Genomic DNA, 20774 nt, shown 5'->3' with positions numbered 1-20774 from the left:
CAGAGTCCCAAAACTGGCCAGACATTCCCAAACTGCTATTATATTCTATAGTTAGATTTAGCCAAGTCAGCAACAAATGGACCACTATATTAGCTCACCAGGAAGCCAACGGCAGTCCCCTTAGGCACTCCAGCCTATATTATCACCCAGACCAACTGGACTTCTGTGATAAAAGTTTATTAAAACCAAAAATTATCACACATTAGGTTCTTCCAATTCCAAAGGATCGATCACTCACCACAGGCCACTGGATGCCTTTATCTTGACTTTAGTAAGGCTTTTGATACTGTCTCACATGACTTTCTCATAAACAAACTAGGGAAATACACCCTAGATGGAACTACTATAAAGTGGGTGCATAACTAGTTGGAAAGCTGCTCCCAGAGAGTAGTTGTCAGTGGTTCACAGTCAAGCTGGAAGGGTATAACGAGTGGGGTCCCGCTGGGATCAGTTCTGGGTCTGGTTCTGTTCAATAGCTACATCAATGATTTAGATAATGGCATACAGAGTACACTTATAAAGTTTGGAGGCGATACCAAGCTGGGAGGGGTTGCAAGTGCTTTGCAGGATAGGATTAAAATTCAGAATGATCTGGACAAACTGGAGAAATGGTGTGAAGTAAATAGGATGAAATTCAGTAAGGACAAATGCAAAATACTCCACTTAGGAAGGACCAACCGGTTGCACACATACAAAATGGGGATGACTGCCTAGGAAGGAGTTCTGCAGAATGGGATCTGGGGTTCATAGTGGACCACAAGCTAAATATGAGTCAACAGTGTAACACTGTTGCAAAAAAAGCAAACATCATTCTGAGATGTATTAGCAGGAGTGTTGTAAGCAAGACACAAGAAGTAATTCTTCTGCTCTACACCGTACTGATTAGGCATCAACTGGAGTATTATGTCCAGTTCTGGATGCCACATTACAGGAAAGATGTGGACCAATTGGAGAAAGTCCAGAAAAGAGCAACAAAAACGATTAAAGGTCTAGAAAATGGGAACTGTAAAGGAAGACTGAAAAAACTGGGTTTGTTTAGTCTGGTGAAGAGAAGGCTGGGAGGGGACATGATAACAGTTTTCAAGTACATAAAAGGTTATTACAAGGAGGAGGGAGAAAAATTGTTCTCAATAACCTCTGAGGACAGGACAAGAAGCAATGGGCTTAAATTGCAGCAAGGGCGGTTTAGGTTGGACATTAGGAAAAACTTCCTAACTGTCAGGGTGGTTAAGCACTGGGATAAATTGCTTAGGGAGGTTGTGAAATCTCCATCATTGGAGATTTTTAAGAGCAGGCTAGACACCTGTCAGGAATGGTCTAGATAATACTTAGTCCTGCCATGAGTGCAGGGGACTGGACTAGATGACCTCTGGAGGTCCCTTCCAGCCCTATGCCTCTATACTCAGGATGTCACCAAAGACAACACTGCCAACCAATTACTTTAGTAAACTAACTAAAGTTTATTAGCTAAGAAAAAAAGAGGAGTTATTTCAGAAAAGGTAAAGTACATTACAGATGAATATCAGATTAGAAATCAGATTAGTTCGTAGGACCTCTGTCCTTTGTTCAAAATGTATTTTGCCAAAAATCTAAAGATGTGGTAGGAAAGAGGTCATCGGGGCCATTGTTCTTGCCTTTTATATATTGACCCCATATCTGGAAAAATCATGGTTGTGCCATGTAGCCAGGCCTTCATCACCTGTTTACTGGTTTAATGTCTAAATGCTCAGCCACCAGCCCTTCATTCTAACTGCAAATTTTTCTTGCCTTTTCTGTGTGGAATGTGATGTATGAGGTCTCTCTGGTACTGACAAGCAGAAGTGTTTGTTTATAGCTCCTGAAGAGCCAACCTGTGGGCGTTTCCCAGACTCACAACAGGTTTGAGTTACAACCACATAGCAACATTTCATAACTCCATACATAACATTTGTACAACGATACCTTACAAGGCATACTTTGTACAAGATTTATCACAATTTTGTAAAAGAGGTGACCATATTAGTGTAGATGGTCACCTTCCCTTCTATACAACATCACAAAACCAATGGATCTTTTCCATCTCTTCATTTCTATGATTTTTAAATCCGTATAAAACGTACTTTGTGGCCAACTTATATTCACCTTATTTGCATAAATATCTCCATTGATGCCAATGAAGTAGATTGTGGGAATAGGGGGAGCAGGATTTGACTGTTAGTCTTTAAAGTTTAGAATATGTATGCACAGGGCTGCTCAATTCCTCCTCATACACACAATTAATAAGAAATTATTATTTATGTGTATTGCAGTAGCAAATAGATTACCCAGTCTCATTATGCTTAGCACTATCCAAACCTATCGCAAGGAGCTTATTATCCAAATACAAGGTGAGAAACAAACAGATGGGGGAGCACAAGGAAAAAGTAAGATGGATGATTCAAATAATAGAATTCTAATTATAGAACAGGCTTATAGGTAAGAATCTTATAAATAAGAGAGTTTGGGGGGTGGGAGGGGTTGTGACTTGCACTACTTTGACTACATTTGAGTGCTTTGACACTCAGCATATCTTAACTGTTTTTTTTCCCTCTTACTGCCTATAATGGGTTTCTACTTTCCTGTAAGTATTTTTAGAGTGCCCAGAGCCCTTATTGAGCGTTAGTCTATAAAAATGTGTTACATATTCAAAATCAATTCATTACATAAAAAAGTGTCTCTCTGATTACTTCTCACTTGGAATGTAAGCTGCATTCCAACATAATCCCTCTAGAACATGTGGGGCATACAGCAGATCTATACAATGAGTAAATGTCAGTCTTCAGACTAGCGTGCCATTTAGATTTAAAATCCTGCTCAGTTTTTGTCCCTACATTTTATTTTAAGATTGATTACAAGAAGATACCAACTATCAGCAAATTGTGTTCAAAACCCGCAAGAGTAACAGAACGCAACCTGGATAATATTCAATAATAAATAAAAAAGAAACTACAGCTCATAGCAAAAAAAAAAAAAAAAACCCTCGCTCTCTTTTGGTGTTGCTAAATGCCTAACAGAAATATATATTTCAGTGTATCAGAAAAAACTCAGTTTTGGGATTTGCACGGTAGCATCTCAGGTGAAAAATCAAGGCAGTAGTAGTCAAACCAGACATACAGATGACTCCAGCCAATCTTTTAGGCCCAGATCCTTAAAAGTATTTAGGTGCCTAACTTCCATTGATTTCAATGATAATTAGGCACCTCAATATCTTTGAAGATCTGAGCCTGGTTCCTTGGACACAAGGGAATTAATCGCCTGAATTCTATTGCTGTGCTAACTTGAAGATCTCCAGCATTCGTAACAAGGTGGAAGAAATACAGAGAATGTTTTTTTAGTTCACATAATGAGATCACAAATACACTCTGAGCCAAATTGTCTCCTCAGATTGATTCATGCATGCAACTCACATTTAAAAGAGAAGAGTCTATCCCTATGTGTAGAAGGAGTTAAAATGTTTCTAGAATTAGTCAGTTCTTCAGGCCAGATCTTCAGCTGATGCAAGACAATGCATCTCCATGGCAGTCAATGGAGTTATAACAATATACACCCTCTGAGGATCTGGTCCATCATTTTTTAGGTAATGCAAATATTTAGTGCTAGGAGAGATGCACTATTCCAGAGGTTCAGCTGACTCACTGTTTTAATAGTTCTATCAGAAATAACACACAGTACATATCTTAGGTTTTAGTGTGTGAAGAAATATGGCTTTTCTAGTCACATAGGCATTGTAGGTGACATTCATTTCCATGAAGAGGGCCGCCACAAAGTCTATACACCGTTTAAGCCTTTTAGGTCTTAAGTAGAACGTGAGCAGTCATAAGTTTTGTGTTGGCCCTCAGCACAGGAGTGAATTTCAGCAACAACAGCAGGGCTTGTGAATGGCTTACACAAGAAAACCTAAGGATAGTGTTTTTGCAAAAGATATTCTGCAATATCTGAACCATGGATATTTAACGTTATAATCATTTCAGATCATAACATTGCAAACCGAACAAATCATCTAAAACATTTGTTTGAGAATGTGTGTACATTCATTTATGAGAGAGTGATTATCTGTTTATTCTACACCCTAATTAACAGCTAGAAAGTGGATAATTTCCTTCACATCTGTATCCAGCTACTAATCTAGCCAATCTCTAAAGCACGGATACATGCAAACTGAAAAGCAAGACTCATTACCTTTGCAGTGAAGACCACCAGTTGATTTCCACTGGGATCTCGCCTTATTAGCCTGAGTTTTAAATTACAAAGTCACAGATGTATTCATCAGTTGCTTGATGAAGATTCGTTTGCCAACCTCATCTCACAAAAGCAGTAATTAACATGCTGACTCTACAGTCTGCTGATTGAAGTGGTTATAATACAGTACTGAGGACAACCGGTAAAGCTCCTTTCACATCTGTAACAACGTCTAAGCCATGTTAAAAGTTCTAATTAACTGGGATAATTGTCAAAAAGGTGAAGTCATTGAGCTGTACCAGTCCCGAAAAACATTGGTCCAAAGCCTGCCAACATGTACATAAACCACTTCATGCAAATACAGAAATTCAGTGAGACTGCTCACATGCTGAAAATTACTTGGGTGTATAAATCAATCCAGAAATTTAACATTTAAGCTGGTAGAGAATGCAGCAGCCTGCCTATAAAATGGTCCACAGCCTGCCTGTTGTTTTCTGGATTGAATGTAAAGGGTTGGTCTTGATCTCTGAAGCCCTAAATGAGCTGAGATGTTCCTGCTCGAGATGCTACCTCTCTCCTTGTACCACACTGCCACAGCTGAGGCCAGTTCAAGTGCTCACCTCGATCCTTCTCACTTTGCATAGGTGCCCCTTTTTCTTTTTGTACAAATTTAAGGAAATAAACACTTATTTGCAGGGACAAGGTGGGTGAGGGAATATCTTTTATTGGACCAACTTCTGTGGATGAGAGAGACATGCTTTTGAGCTACAGAGTTCTTCCTCAGGTCTGGGAAAGATCCTTGTCACAACTGAATAAAAGGTGGAACAGATTGTTTTGCATAGATTGTTTTGCATAGGTAGTTAAGGGACCACTCAAGGTGGAGAGGCCCATTAATGCCACTGCAGTCATAGGACAAAAAAAAATGGGGAGGGGGGGAAGGGGAGTTAGTGTTTAGTGGATTGGCAAGATTGTTGTAATAAGCCATAAAACCAGTATCTGTTCAGTCCATGATTTTTAGTGTCTAGCAGAAAGTTATGAATTTAAGCTTCCAGGCTCGTCTTTTGAAAGCGCAGGTTCCCTTTGAGTATGAGGACTCAGAGAACAGACAGAGAGTGATTACTTTGAGGAAAAAAAGTGCTCATCCACAGGCGAGAGGGTGGTTTTGTCTTTTATCATTATCCTGTGTGAGTTCATTCAGGAGCGTAATGATTGTCAGGTTGCACTGGTGGAGGTACACTACATGTTGTGTTGTGATAGGCACGTGTAGGATCCATGGGGTGTGGTGGGAGGTGATGACCATTGTAGCAGTGGAGATATATCTGCAGGTTTTGCAACTGATGTGCCGGCAGGGCTTGGTGCTGCTCTAAGTTGGTGTGTCCTGGGCCTGTGGGGAGCTTGCTTCTGATGATGAGCTTGGAGAGGCTGGGGGGTTGTTTGAAGGCCAGAAGTGGGGTTCAGCGAAGATTTATTTCAGGATGGGATCTCCATTGAGTATGTTGACAGTAGAGCTCTCTCCTGTTGGCATAGAGCGGCTACATGGGATACAGTTTTTAAAACGGTGATAGTCCTTTTCATCTTCTGGTTCCCAGGCCTTCTCTGTCCTGGCTGGCATTGTCTCTTAACTACTCAAGTGTTTGCTGAGATGGGGCTCGTCTTGCGGCATCTTTTCCTCACAACTTTTTTTCCTTACTGCTCCCTATTAACCTAAGCCACTGGATACACATGGTAAACATCCCAATAACTAGGTAACATATTGTAGTCATAAATTACCGAGCAGTTCCAATTCCATCACCAAGCTATTACACTATGGGATTGTGGATTTAGACTCAATATACTTATTAGGAATAAAAAAAAATAAGAACGTGGACAAGTGAAATGCACTAGGTCACTAAATCCAAGGACAAAAATAAACTTTATACAAACTTCAAAGGACAAGAACAGACTTTTTAAAGAGGGTATAATAATTATGCGATACGGTTAGAAATGAAAATGACTGGCTCCGTAAGGTGTATTTCATTTATCTTTCCCTAGGATGAAAAGCACACTTTCATTTCTTGTTTTTAGTTCAACAGCTTAAGCTTTTCCAAACATGTTCAGGGATAGAAATACTATTTTTGTGATGCCTTGAGAGTGCTTTCAGTGAAGGACAACAAAAAGTCAATGAAAAGTGAAAACCATGCAAACCTTAGCCTGACTGATGGTCCAAATATCATGGTTAGCTGCATAATTCTCCTCCCGAGTTTTGCTTCTGTGACTCCCTGTCCGCTTGATGCTCTGCCTAGGGCTCTATATTGCAGATTTCAGGATAAAACTGGCAACAAACGTTTTTCACTAAGAGCTATTATTCCATAGATTGATTGACTAAGAGCAATTACTTGGAGATGAAACCATAGACAGCAATTTTGTCTTTCACATATTTGTTAAAATGTAGCCGCTCTCTTTAGGAAGTCTTGTTCAGAGATAACACATTTCTACAGATGCATGTTACACTGTCAGAACACACCACAGAAGCAGCAGCCTTCGGAATTGCAATGGTACATTTCCGCTCTTAAACTTTCTTAGGCATTTTAGTGAATGGGGTGAGACAATAGAAACAACAAATATCTGACATGCAACCCTATCTTAGTTTGGTTTCAGAAAATCTGGGGTGAGGACCTCAGAAATAGCAGAAGTGATGAATCAGAGGGGACTGATGTAGGCCAGATTTCTTAGACTCCAGCACTGATAGCCACTGGAGTCTTTGGAATTAAAACATTCATAGATTCCAAGGCCAGGAGGGACCATTGTGAACATCTTGTCTGACCTCCTGTACAGGATGTGCTTGAGATGCCAATTGACTGTTATAAGCTCTTTCACTTGTTAAAAAAGTTTCACGAGACTCCTACTACTGACAGTAGAAATGTCAAAAAAACAACCAAAAACTTTGTGACTTAAAAAACCCAAAAGAATGGACCTAACTATAAAAAGAACTCCTTTCATAAATCAATGACTTCATCAAAATAAAAACAAAATAGGAGGAAGGATTTGTTCTCTGGTTGAGTGCACGGGGATTTTAACACACAACTCCTCCAATGAGATGAGACTGGTCAGATTTTTGCAGCCCTTATTCACGTTGAGTAGAATTTATTCTGATGATGAGTAGTCCAGTTACTTCAACACGACTACTCATATGAGGAAGTACTGCAAGGTGCGTGAAGGTTGCAGAATCGCATCTTATGGGTTCCATTCTCATTTTAATGAGAAAGTAGCGTGTTAAAGTCCGTATGGATCAAACGGAGACTAAACCCCTGAATGAAATATTCATATTTTCTGCTCAATTGGAGGAATGTTTTTCCCTATGTTACATGAATCACTCTCAAAAAGGACTTATAGCCTCCAAAGGGTCTGGAAGAGTTTATTCCAGTCCTTTTCAAAACCAGCCATTTCTATCTGCTCTGTTAGAAACTCTTTTACTCCAAACCAATGTACATGACCCAGCAGGCCATGCAATGCATGATGCCTTATGCTCTGTGCCACGGAAACAACATTCACAAAGGTCTTCCAAGAGCACAGAAATTCAATGTTGATCATGACTGAAAGGCTCAGTAATCAGGAATTACTGTAACAGTGAACTACACCGATCTACTCCATATCCAATTCTTCATCTTTATAAAGATGAGGGGGGGAAAACCACAATAGCAATCGGATTTAAAAAACGTACAGTCATTGCTGTTCTTCCCTAGCAGAGGACACAGCATGGGATTCAATAGTTGTCTTTTACAGGAGGACTAACTATTTGAAAAATGTCATGTTTGACGGATTCTATAGCTATCACTATTTCATTACAGAGGAAACAAGTCTTTTTTGCATAAAAAGGACTTTGTAGATTAAGCATCTGTATGGAAAATATTTATAAAGAATTTTAGTCACATGAAATCAGAAAATAAATTCCTTGAATTACAGTTATTAAAGCAGTTGTATATTTGCTAACTTCTAAGTGGTTTATTAACAGGGTCTGCAATTTCAAGACCATAAAGGTTACAAGTTTACTAAGCCTACTATAGCTATGCATGTTAAGGCTATTAGGCATACTTAAAACAAGATAAAATATGTTAAACCCACAGCTTAGAAATTTAAAGACAAAAAAGGAGTGTAACTGTAATATTTGCTTCTGACAAATCAGCTAATTAATTCTTCATGCACTGAAATGATCGAATAGTATAGACTTGAGATAGGAGGGAGAAAAAGATCATACATATTTTGTCCTAGGATAACCCCTACCTGTCAAGGGGCCTGATCCCGGAAAGACTAATTTCTATGATGAGGTTTATGTTCCTCTAAACATAGATCAAGGAGGAGACAGAAAATTTAGGCTGTCTGTCTTTTTACATATTGGGGTCTAAGATGGTATGTAACTTATTTACTGACTTAATAAATTTTTAAAATGTACTCTCTTTCTGTTAAATACAATCTCTCTCAGACAATGGCGCTTGCGTGCAGACTGACATACCCACAGGCTTTGAGCTGTGATCCTGTCATATCACAAACTGATCAGGTTTGAGTCTGGTCAGTACTTGGAGACCTCCAAGGAAAAAACTCAAGTGGTATTAATGACCAAGCAGGTAGCATTCTCCCCTCAGAGCTAGACCTGAATTAATGGCTAGGTACAGCGTTTCTGGAGATAACAGAAAACTGAGACCATTAAAGATCACATGACACCTTCTGTAAAGTTATTAGCCATGATCTCCTGGCCAAACTAAAGTAACTATTAGCACAGTTTGGAAGTATACCTGGTAGTAAAGAGTACAAACCAGGACTCCTGTTCTGGGCTTACTGACCCTGACCCATTTTACAGATGGGTACACTGTTACCACTTACGTAGCTCACAGGGTGGTCACAAGGATAGAGTAGAAGAAATAATACTTAGCACTGAAAGTATAATTGAACTGCCCTCTCATTTCAAAGCACATTTTTTCTAGCTTCCCTTCCTAAAACCCTTGAGTTGCAATGCAGCTGCACTCCATTTTAGAAGCAGCTGCATTTGGGAGGCAGATGAACCGATCCCTATTTATATACACACACAGGCGTTATGAGGCACCTTGGAACCTGTCCCTTCTGGATAAGAGATGCCATACAAAATACGAGAAGAATTCTATTCCTTTTGAAAGGGGAGCACCCTTTGTGAAACACCAGCATATACTTTTGTGTTTCAGACCTTTCAAGCTAAATAGTGCATACAATAAAAACTTGATCACACTTCAAGACTCATGGATCCAAGAAGAATTTGAGAAGATCAGAGAGTAAAAGATCCTCACTAAAGTCAACTCATTTACCATTTTCCAAAATGTAAATTGTGCCAGAAAAAGAATCAAACTGGATTTCAGGAGAATTTAATAGAGCCCAACATTTGCCTCTGCCAGCTCAGAAAGCACAAAGCATCGGAAACCTGATTATGTCGAGGATGGCACAATAGTTCACGCACAACTGCCTAATTTAGAATTACCCATTCTCCTCCACCCCACGTCACAGTGGGAAGGAAAGTCGGAGTTTAAAAAGATGAAAAGGTGCCCTAAAACTCTGAAGCTATGCTGCATATTCCTTCCCGGGACCCCAAGGAAGCCCCTCTGTACTATCCTCTGCTCCCTTTGTATGACTAGGGGCACTTTTGCCTCCCAGACACGGCCAGAAATAAAGTCTGTGGATATTAATATTGGTCAGAGCAATGTTAAGTTCTGTTCGGAGGGTCTCAAACAGGGGAAGCAGGCCACAGGCAGAGCCGGAGTAACCAGTGGCAGGGCAGCTCCTGAGGGCTAAACTCTATACGGCACAACGCCAGCCCCAGCAGCCTCAGTGTGGGGGGTACCCTCCCCACAGAGCCACAGTCCCCACAAAAAAGGTGGGCTTGCTGAGTGTGACAGGACTGATAGGCACAAACGCCCATCACCCTGAGGGGAGCAGGGAGTCCCGATTCCAGTCCAGGAGGGCAGGATATGGGCCTTAGACTGCTACATTTTCAAAGGAGATGTAGCAACATTTGATGCAAAGCCAGGAGGATTGGGGGTGGGGGGAGTTGATAAATGCTGGCTTAAAAAGAGGAAGGGAGGGGGAAAGAAACTATTGAAGGAAGCAAAAGTGTTAGAAACAATTCTCCAGAAATGTAGCTCTGTTTTCAAACTCTTTCCATAGGAAGAATAATCCAGCCAATGCAGTCATTTTGAACAGGAATGTAAAATAAAGTCTTTGCTAAATGCTAATATTTTCAGCTTTAAAAACAAATATTCGGTTATACCTACCCCCCAAAAATTTAAATGTTACTATAAGAGCCAGTGGTAGGCAATGAAAACTGAGCTAGGTGACTCACTAATAGAGAATCTTCCTTCAGAGAAGATTTCATGTCAAGAACAGGTAGTTCCAAATTACCCTGAGAAATGGTTCAGAAGTCCAATTAGCACACAAGGGGATAGTAGAAACATGCCTAATGGAAATAAATGGGAGAAAACCAGCTAGCCCATGGCTGAAATTCCTTCATTTACAGTGTGATTAAGGAGTCAAGTTTTGTGTTTACATGAAATATACCAATTAAAGTTCTACTAAAACACCACTAAGGATTTAGACTCCAAATCTGCAAACACTTACATCATCTTTACAAAGGTTGAGTCCTTAAAAATAAAACAATTGGATTAATTTAACTAGTCCCCTTCCTCACAGAAATGCATGTGGTGGGGGGAAATCCAGGACATTATTAGCTTTGCAGCTCTAGACATTACTTTTGTAAATGATGAGGAATCATGCAAACTTGTGCAACCGATTGAGAAAAAAAAAAAAAAAAAATCACTAAATTTACTGCTTTAAATACCACAAAACAAACCCACAAATCTTGTGTGTGTGTGTGTGTGTGTGTGTGTGGCCAGAGGGAGGGGGGAAGGAGGGAATGCTAAAAAATGTAAGCCCCAAGTAAGATAAATGATTCTTCCTGGAGCAGGCAATAGGCACTGGGTCCCCTAAAATTTGCAATTTTCTGGATGATAAAATCAGGACTATTGTTCCCACACACACCCCAGAAGTTTAATGCACTTAAAGACACGGCCACATATTAGAAAGTCAGACTAAGCATCATGCTTCAGCAATGTTTACTTCTAGTTTCTTGTCTGCGGCAGAAAATCTTCGAATAAATGTTACGAAAAAGGCCTGGGCTGACTAAAAATATTAACCAGAGGCCCCAACAGCAGCTCCTTCCACACAGAGCGCGGGGGGGGGGGGAGGGGGAAGAGAAGAGGGAGGAGGGATCAAACTGACTAGATTTACATCTTAGTCAATTTCACTCAGTTGCTACTACCACAGGTAAAATATTGTGGAACCATGGTTCTGGTCAGTTTGAACATGCTGAAACCAGGAGAGTATTAGGAAGTAGAAGAAAGAGATGAAAGACCTAGTCCACATTGCTCACACACAAACACACACACACACACACACACACACACACTTACTTGAAGAAAACAGGGCCATAGAATAATAAAATAAGTGGATGGGGGGAAATTGAAAGGAAAAAATGGAGAAAGGGGGGAAAGGAATAAGAGTCTAAGAAATGTTTTAAGCCAAGTATTTTCAGTAAAAGCTATTGCAATGATTTAATGGAAAAAATTTCCTAGATGAGTTGCTAGAAAGAGGTCTGAGGGCTCTGCTGGGAGTAGCTATCCAACCACAGCAGGTAAGCCTAGGATGCAGCTACATCAAGTCAACATAAAAGTTTGATATTTTGACATGTTGTGGTGACTGCTAGGAATGCTACAACTGACGACGCTGGAAAGAGTATACGAAGCATACATATTTTCCAATCATGCCCACTTGGCATTACAGAATGGTGTAAGCTGACCTCATCCCCGTCAATAAACAGCAGTCAATAAGACAAGAGCAATATTTGCAAGAGATGGGTGGACAGAAAGGCAACAACATCATGACTATCAAGAAGTTAACTTTGCCCAGGGCAATGCACTTACTTTACAAGCTGCACTGTGATAGAAGTAATGTGGCAGTCAGCTGTCAGGACACAACAGTGGCAATGCACTCAGAAACACTAGCTAGTATCAACACATGTAGCATTATGCGGTCCTAAACATCCAAAATACATCAACCTGCCACCCAGAGCAGCATGCGCCGTAAAAGTTCCACAGAGCACCAGCCAAACCAACCTCAGTCATTTAAAATATCTTCTACAAAGGGAAGACTGAAAAAGTGTCTATCATTTCAATACATCAATGGCTCCTTGCCAACGCCAATATAAAGAATGCATGAACACCAATGCTTGTAGCATATTGACCTATGCAGACAACCAGAAATTCTATTTCTGGAAATAAGAGTATACCAAAAATAACTAGTTGGCAGTGGATCTAGCAACAACTGTGACTATAAAATTATAGATATATGATAAGCTCTGTCTTTCAGTCTAGGGTCTTTTACCATGCCAGTCACTACGACGTCTGAATCCTCCACCTGCTCTTGCTCCCAAATCTATAGACACACTGAATATATTAACAAAAGAAAAACGCTAGAGTAATTAACAGAATGTAAAGTTAGGGGGCAACTTGGCAGGGGAGGAGGAAAGGAACAATGGTGTTAAATGTAAGGAAAAAAGTAAAAAAAAAATTACAACAGTAATTTAACAAAATATGCAAAGATTTTCCTCTTATTAACTCATATGACTCTCAGGAGGTTACTAGTAATATACTGTGCCTGCCATTATTTTGAATTAGACTTTGCTCAGTAATGCCCAAATAGCTTCACCTTCCAATAGCAAACAGCGGTCAGCAATAACTGTTGGAAACGTCAACTTTTTATGGTGGCTGCTGTATTCAAGTGACTTGGTGGTCTCAGTGTAGATGCTGCATGAGAAATTCATTAACTTTGCTAGCACCCTTGCAGGTATTCTCAGCATACAGGCGAGAGCTACAATCGACTTCCCTCAGCCCTAATCTCACTGGCGGGTGGATATCTGATCAGACCTGCACGGGAAAGACAATGCCTGGGGCGCTAAGAGGAGGGGGAAAGGCAGACTTGGGTGCTCTGGGGTCTACCCCACCCAGAATGCAGGTGGAGATTTTCCCCCGTCTTCCTAGCACAAGGAGAGAATTCTCTGCCTCTCCTGGCTGCCGCTGCCTGCGCTGTGCCTCTCTCATGCGCCTCCTTCCCTGCAGCTGAAGCCCTCATGGCACCCAGCCGCCATTCTGGTGTGATTGCTGCCCTGCCCTCAACAACCTACAATGGAGGTGTAGTTGGAATGGCATTGCCAAGGCAGCATGGGTCGGACCAATGATCAGTTTTTGAAATCAAGAAGGAATTTCTCCATCAGGGAGGGGGGGGAGGGGTGACCGGTGGTTTTTTTTCCACCTTCCTTGCAGCATCCTGGGGACCTGGTTTTAGGTTAATAAGAAGCAAGGGCAGAATTTAGACGTTATGTTTATAAATGAGTTGGTCATTTCATCACAGCTTGTGGCCAGTGTTGGTGAGAGACAGGTAAATGAGACCCGGGGGAGGGGGGGCGCTATTAGCCTGGAGAAAACAGGGAGAACTTAAGTCTGCAGACTGAGCTACCCTTTCCATGTACCTTCATTCCCCTTTGTGAGGAGAAGGCAAGATGATTCAAAGTTGGCCCGAACCCTAGTGTTAACTCCATTCAGCCTAACCCCTGAGTGTTAGCTATTTGGCATAGAAACCATTAACACCCAAATACACCCCTGATATTTTGGCAAATGCTCCTCTCCCCGCCATTCAAAGTAAAAAGTTAAAGTTTTCTGCTTTAAAATCCATCCCGAGGCTGTCTCATTCGCCTGTGTGTCCTGATCCATTAGCTTACATCAAACCCTTGCTATAGGTACAGAGAGTTGAAATTGATTTCCTCAAATAGGTGACTAAAAATTAATTATATCTTGGAAGTAATGCTGTGCAGAATTGGCCAGCCTGTCTCAGTTCAGTGACACCTGGGCATTCAAAATAAAGGCAGATCTGGTTTTGTTTCACAGTTCAGCTGAGAGTTTTAGAAATTGTGGTGCTCACAAGCAAACTAGTTTATTTAGGCCTACTCGGGAGCCGACCTTGATGTTGCATAATAATTCATCCAAGATGCCAAGTCTGTAAATCCAGCCAGGTACCTTGTAAACACAGATATTGAATTTTTGTCAATAAAAATCAACTAATCAAAGACTCAGTTTAAAATAAGAAAAAAAATAATATTTGAGCCCTTAAGTAGGTAAAAGTGGCCCTATGCTCATCTAGATATTGAAAATCAAAAATACTTTACAATGTACTACCTAGAAGGTATTTTTCTAGTAAACATTCTACATCTTCTAAAGGAGAAGCTACATAGCTTATACATTCAACAGATATGGTCAAACACCTAATGCAAGCAGCTAGTAGAAAAAATTCATTTTTCATACCTATGACATCAAAGAGTTATATGTCACTTATGGCAAAAATCGGGCCGTCAGACACCTGAACCAATAGGTTTGACAATATTTATGAGTCAGGGAAGTCAAGAAGGAGAAGAGAAAAGAAGAGGATGATGGGTGATTGGTTTACTCAGCTCTGATACATTCCCAGTGGGAAAGATATTTTAATCCTACTGCTACAATATGAACCACAGGGCAGAAGAGGTTGAGGAGCAGAAAAAGGATATCAGACTCCCTCTAGAGGCCCTCCAACAGGTAATATTTCATATGCTCTATTATTTAAATTGCAATAATTGTGTCACCACTGGACATACAAATTAAAAGCCCAAACCTGCCTCTTCAACTCATGTAAGGAAGGTTAAACACCTTTTTTCCCATTGACTGGAGGGTTCCTTGTATAAGTAAGGGCCCGCAATATCAGGTTTCGGGAGCCAAATCCTACTTGCCATACCTGCTTGTAGTTCCACTGAAGTCACTGGAATTACCTGTGCATGTAGGAACTACTCGCATTAGTAAAAGCCGGAGGATTAGGCCTCAAAACAAAGCCCAAGTATTGCTTAACTACATCTGAACGGATTGATGTCGAATAGCAGTTTCGTGCAAGGATCTAGGACATATTGTTCTAGCCGACGGTTGAATCATCAAGCGGAGAGTCATATCAGTTAAAACTATTGATCAGAGCAGAGGTCAATACTGTGAGGTGCAGAGCATGCTCTGAAATCAGTCTGCTCAGTACCTCAGTAAACATTAGTTTTTAGTCTAATCCGACACCTACATAATGGAACAGACTCGATAACATTTTCAGATTAAGAAGTTGATCATATTGGTTCAAGTTCTATTCCTCATAGGGTGTCATCCAAATTAATATCAGATCAGCTATCAAAGCCTATTACTCAAAGATCTATTCAGGCACAGACCTTAGAAAAAGCATTTAGAGGAATATTAAAATGTATTTAAGGCAGTAATAAAAACAGTGTGATTATTTAAGTCAGCCTACGGAGCAGGCTAAAGGATTTATAAAAGACATGTAAAAGAACAGTGCAATTGTTTTATCCTGAATGTGATAATTTGCTGATGAATGATTAGGAACAATTATAATGGCTTTGTGAAAGAAAAATAGTGTCTTATCTTCTCTGCTTAGCAGTGGTGATACTGCTTTGACAAACAGCGGATTCAGAATAAGATGAAGATGTATTGTATTTTGTTGATTCCTTTATAAAGCCTTTGTCACTCTCTTCCTCCGTCTCACACACACGCCATTTCTCCTTCTAAAATACACTTCAATGTAAAAATCTGCAATAGTGGGAACATGACATGACAGCAAACCGTGTGATGTTCCCTGACGTGAGACCCAATACCAAGTGCTCAGTGACTTCAGCTAGGAACATTGAGGATACTTGGCACCTTGCAGGATCGGGCCCTCGGAATCCTTTTTGTTATGCTGTTGGTTGTCAAACTCATATGTGTTTTCATAACAATTTGACATTATTTCCACTCTCTCTCTCTCTCTCTCTCTCAAAGACAGTCTCTAATACAGAACTTATTTTTTAAACGCTGATGTAGAATGACAGGCTATTAATTTTAAACATCTTTATAGATAATGGAATACTGATTTTTTTTTAAGTTGCTCTATTGGTGAAAACAATATTTTCCATTGAAATTACAAATAAATATATCTGATAACCAATACTTGGTTAACCATGTTACTCAGGGAGGATGGAAGTGTGGGGGATCAGGAGACCAGGATTTCCACATTGGCTGGAGATACCTTGACCAAATCACTTACCCTGTCTGTGATGTAGTTTCTCCAACTCTTAAATAAAGATGCTAATACTTCCCTGTCTCTCCAGGGAGTTGCATGGCTTAATACATTCACTAATAGTAAAATACTTTTGGGATCCACAGATGGATAGGGGAAAATATTATTACATTTCAGTTAGAGTCGCTAAAAGAGCCATTAAAATGCATTTCTTTAACTTCTCCCTTCCATCTGAAGAGTGGGAGGGCTTTGCTGGACCAGTCAAGAGGAAGCCACCTCTGGGGTTTGCATGCAGGTGGATGTCTCGGGTTCCTCATGGTAGGGAAAGAGTTCTCTCTCTGCAACAGCAGCTCATTGGCTGCATGGAAAGGGCCAAACAGAACTGATTGGATAAGATTAAAATCCCTCCTGAGCTGGTTGGACAAATGCAGTGCCCATATTGGATTCCCTGCTATTCACCTTATACAGAGTGAGGCACCACCAGGTCTCCAGCTATATTACGGGCATTACCCCAGTTGCCTTGGGAAAGGGAAGGAATTTTTCCCTTACTGGCAAATGGGGCTGGATAGTCTATTTTTTTCATCTTTTCTGCATCAGCCTAGCAGTTCAGTAGTGAGGACTGGATGGACCCAGTGCACCTTTCCATGTTTGTCTCAACTTTGCCTGGCCCAGTGCACATTTTGTGGTCAAAACGGAGCCAGATCCCAGGTAAACCAATGGAAGCATGGAATGAAGAGGAGGGTCTATACCCTGCGTGTAGCAAGAGCGAGGCTTCGGTATCTGGTATAGATCAGGTGCACCGCCTCGTCTGTAACCTGATCCCTCATACAAGGAAGGGTGGGGTGAAGAGTGCTAAAAACGTAAGGGTTTGTTTGGAGTGGGATGGGAAGGTAAAGAATTGTCTTCCCCACTGCCTGGGTGGTGCATCAGGCTGGAACACTTTACTGCAACATTTTTACTGCTATGGTGTGTGGATTAAACAGGTTTAAGTTCAAAAGTTGTGGCCTCCAATTGAATCAAATATATTGTGTAGGGTCTTCATTCCTGCTGTGTCTGATTCAATAGGAAAATGCATGACACAGGACACAGATTCTGCACAAATACCACTGAAAAGACAAGCTTACTGCAGAAGGACTCCAAAGTGGGGAGGGGGAATTAGACTAGCTAGAAGTGAATGTTTGAAAGTCTCAGAGCTCTGGCTGACAAGACCAATGTTTCAATGTGCCACACATTGCGTGGTCTCTTGTTCTATTACAAAATGCAGGGGTCTGGTTTGTTTTTAAAGGTAAAATCAGCAAGTGTGCATTGGTCAAATATTCAGAATGTTAAGTCCTCAAAGACAACATGATATGAATGTGATCAGAGTTCACTTTCATATGTTTTGAAGGAAGACCAAGTTGAATAAAGAAAACTATGAAAAAAATATTTAAAGTTTGTCAGAACTGAAGTGCAAGTCATACCTTCCTCTGCTTATCTAATCTCCAAGCCCAAAATTCACTTTTGTGACCAAACACTGCTTGCATGAGTAAAGATAACATAGCTCCTCGTCTTTTAGGACAGGGGATCCTGCCCTCCCCTATTACTGGTGGCTTTTCTGGCAGAAGTATACGTCCAATATGAATTTCATAAATATAAAAGGTGTCTCCTCTATTTCCATTCCACACTTAAACATCTTTTCAAATGTATTTCTAGTATTAGGTTTACTGTTCATGTTGCCGCTTTTTGACCTTAGCGGCTAGTCAAAGTTTGGGATCCTAGGGACGTTCCAGTTGGAGTAGAAGTTGGTGGTAGACAGGTGTTTATTTGGGGCAGTTTTGTTTATTTACAAAGAACATAGAGAGGCCTAGTATCGGGGGGTAGCCGTGTTAGTCTGTATCCACAAAAACAACATGGAGTCCGGTGGCACCTTAAAGACTAACAGATTTGTTAGTCTTTAAGGTGCCACCGGACTCCTCGTTGTTTTTATAGAGAGGCCTGGGTCTCAGCACAGAAGGAACCAAGAACAAACGGACCAGTTTCTTAACAAAATAGGCTTGAGGGCTATAAGCCACCCCAGGCCCAAAGGCTCTCTCTCTCTCTAGCTTTTTCCAGGGTCACTCTGTGCATCCTGCTTAGCTTTTCTGGCCTCTCTTTTCCTCTGCCACTCTCTGCTCTTGTCCATTACCTCAGTATCTGTGTGTTTCCCTCACACTCTGACACACACCTACCCCACCTAGCGCGAGAGCTCCTGGATGGGTTCACACACACACCTGTGGTCTTAGGCAGGACTTATGTCTATAGTTATGTTAACAGCATGTCGAAAAATGCCATTTCAGTTTTGATTAACTTTTTGAGAAAACGTATCAATTTCAATGAAAGTTTCAGTGGATCAGTTTCTCTCAAATCCACCCTGGACCTGAAAGAGAGAGAGATTGAAAACCTGGCCTTTTGATCCAGACATGATGACACAATTCCATTTTTGTGAAAAACTTTGATAGGTTTTTATTTTTTCCCTATGGGGAACAAATAAAAATGTTTGAAATCTCAGGAGCTGTCATGAAATGGAATTGGTGTTTCCGAGCCAGCACAACCTATTCCCCTTTCTCTGCTCTCGTCCATTCCCCACTCACTGTAACTAGCGTGAAAAAAAGAATATCTACTTACAGTACTTCTGAAACACTTCAAATCTCAGCTTTTCCCTGTCCTCTCCTTCCTGTTAATATTTTTTTTCCTTCCTGTCTCCATGGGAGTCACAGCACCCAAATCCGTAAAACGTTACTTTCCCCTCAAGCTCCTCCTGTGATCCTTGGATGTTTTCAATGAGGGTATATCAGTCTAACACAGAACAAATTTGGGATCGAGTTGACACAAGGGAAGAAAAGATGAAATGCGTAAGCTAGCTAGAATTGCACAAGGTATTCCATCCAACACAACTGAAAGTGAAGCTATGGCTGGTAAAGCAAGGACAAAAAGAAAAGGCCGTCTCCAGGCCAGCCACCAGCCATTTGAGCTAGTGAAAGGAGCACTGCATTTGCTAACTGAGATCCCCTCATACACAGAGGGATGTGCCACTGGCTGGAAGGTGCGGTGAAGGGTAAAATGGGGGGAACCACATTGCTCAATTTCTTCCTCAGTAGCCTGTTGCCAGATGTTAGAGCTATAGAATTTCCTCATGATGTAACCTACGCATTAGTAGATCAGAAAGAAGCTTGGGGCTCAATCCCCTCTCACTTATTCTGTGTTTTCCCCCTTCAGAAAGAGATACATTAGCATGCAGCAGCCACTGTAATATTAGTTAAAAGCTACTATTGGTTACGAACATAAGAATGGCCATACCGGGTCAGACCAATGGTCCATCTAGCCCAGCATCCCGTCTTCTGACAGCGACCAGTGTCAGATGCTTCAGAAGGAATGAACAGAACAGGCCAATTATTGACTGATCCATCCCTTGTCAGCCAGTCCCGGCTTCTGGCACTCAGAGGTTTAGGCAGGCCCACCAATGGGGGGATGGGTGGTTGGGGGCGGGGGCAAAGGGGGCAATTGGCCAGGGACCTGGGCAATTTAAAAGGGCCTGGGGGGGTGCTGCCGCTGCTGGAGTAGCAGTGGCCTGGAGCCCCGGGCACTTTTAAAATCGCCCAGGCGGGACGGAGGGTTCCTAAGTGCGTGTGGCCACTCCAGGCCACTTTGGGGGACCCCAGGGGCCAGTGCAATTGGCCAGTGTGGGCAGTCCCAGAAGTGACGGTTTCGTCACTTCTGCCTCAGGGCCCATCCCCCCTAGGGATGGCCCTGGCCTTGGGGCCTGGAATTTCTGTCAGTGGGCCTGGGTTTAGGAACACCCAGAGCATGGAACTGAGTCCCTAATCATCTTGGCTAATGGCCCTATCCTCCATGAACTTATCGAATTCTTTTTTTGAACCCAGTTATACTTTTGGCCTTTAATCATAGTTTTTATTTGTTATTGATCTTAGTAGGAAGAAGTCTGAATTACAACAATTTGGAGCTTCGAATGCAATAACTTAAAAAAAAAATGAGGTTAACAATTTCAAGCTAGGGTTCTGACCCAGTCTTGATAGAAGTCCAATGACTGTGTTGCATCAACATTAGCCCAGTTGATGCAAAAATCCAAATACATTACTATAATTGCATATGTAAGTAGTTTTACATCTCATCTCTGATGGGTGGAAAGAACTGGAACAAACCTGGCTAGTCCTATCCACTGAAGTCAGTGGAACTCCTTGCTTGAGTGTGACAAAGCAATTTGGTCCTGGACTCAAGTTTTCACTTTTTGGCAACTATTGAAAATGTGGCTTGGAACACAAAGCCTCAGAAAAATGCTGCCTTTTTGTTTTTGAATCTGTTTGGCACACAAGACAAAGTTCTGTAGTGGAAATGAAAAATAATTGTGGGGGCTTCCTTCA

General features: G+C 41.2%; 1 protein-coding gene across 7 annotated transcripts in view; it reads right to left on the bottom strand.

The window, feature by feature from the left end:
• The window catches only part of FGF13 (fibroblast growth factor 13), a 339123-nt gene that overhangs the window by 304856 nt on the left and 13493 nt on the right, over positions 1 to 20774 (bottom strand). Inside the window, exon 3 of one of the 7 annotated variants that reach the window (XM_065556730.1) lies at positions 19021 to 19191. The exons of the other annotated variants lie outside the window; for them this stretch is intronic. The gene's annotated coding sequence lies outside the window, so the exon portion shown is untranslated. The remainder of the gene's footprint in view (positions 1 to 19020; positions 19192 to 20774) is intronic. 7 annotated transcript variants of the gene reach the window in all.

The sequence above is a fragment of the Chrysemys picta genome, chromosome 9, assembly GCF_011386835.1.
Source record: "Chrysemys picta bellii isolate R12L10 chromosome 9, ASM1138683v2, whole genome shotgun sequence".
NCBI classification, from domain to species: Eukaryota; Metazoa; Chordata; order Testudines; family Emydidae; genus Chrysemys; species Chrysemys picta.
The sequence above is the reverse complement of the archived record's forward strand: the minus strand, read 5'-3'. Positions and strand labels throughout refer to the sequence as shown.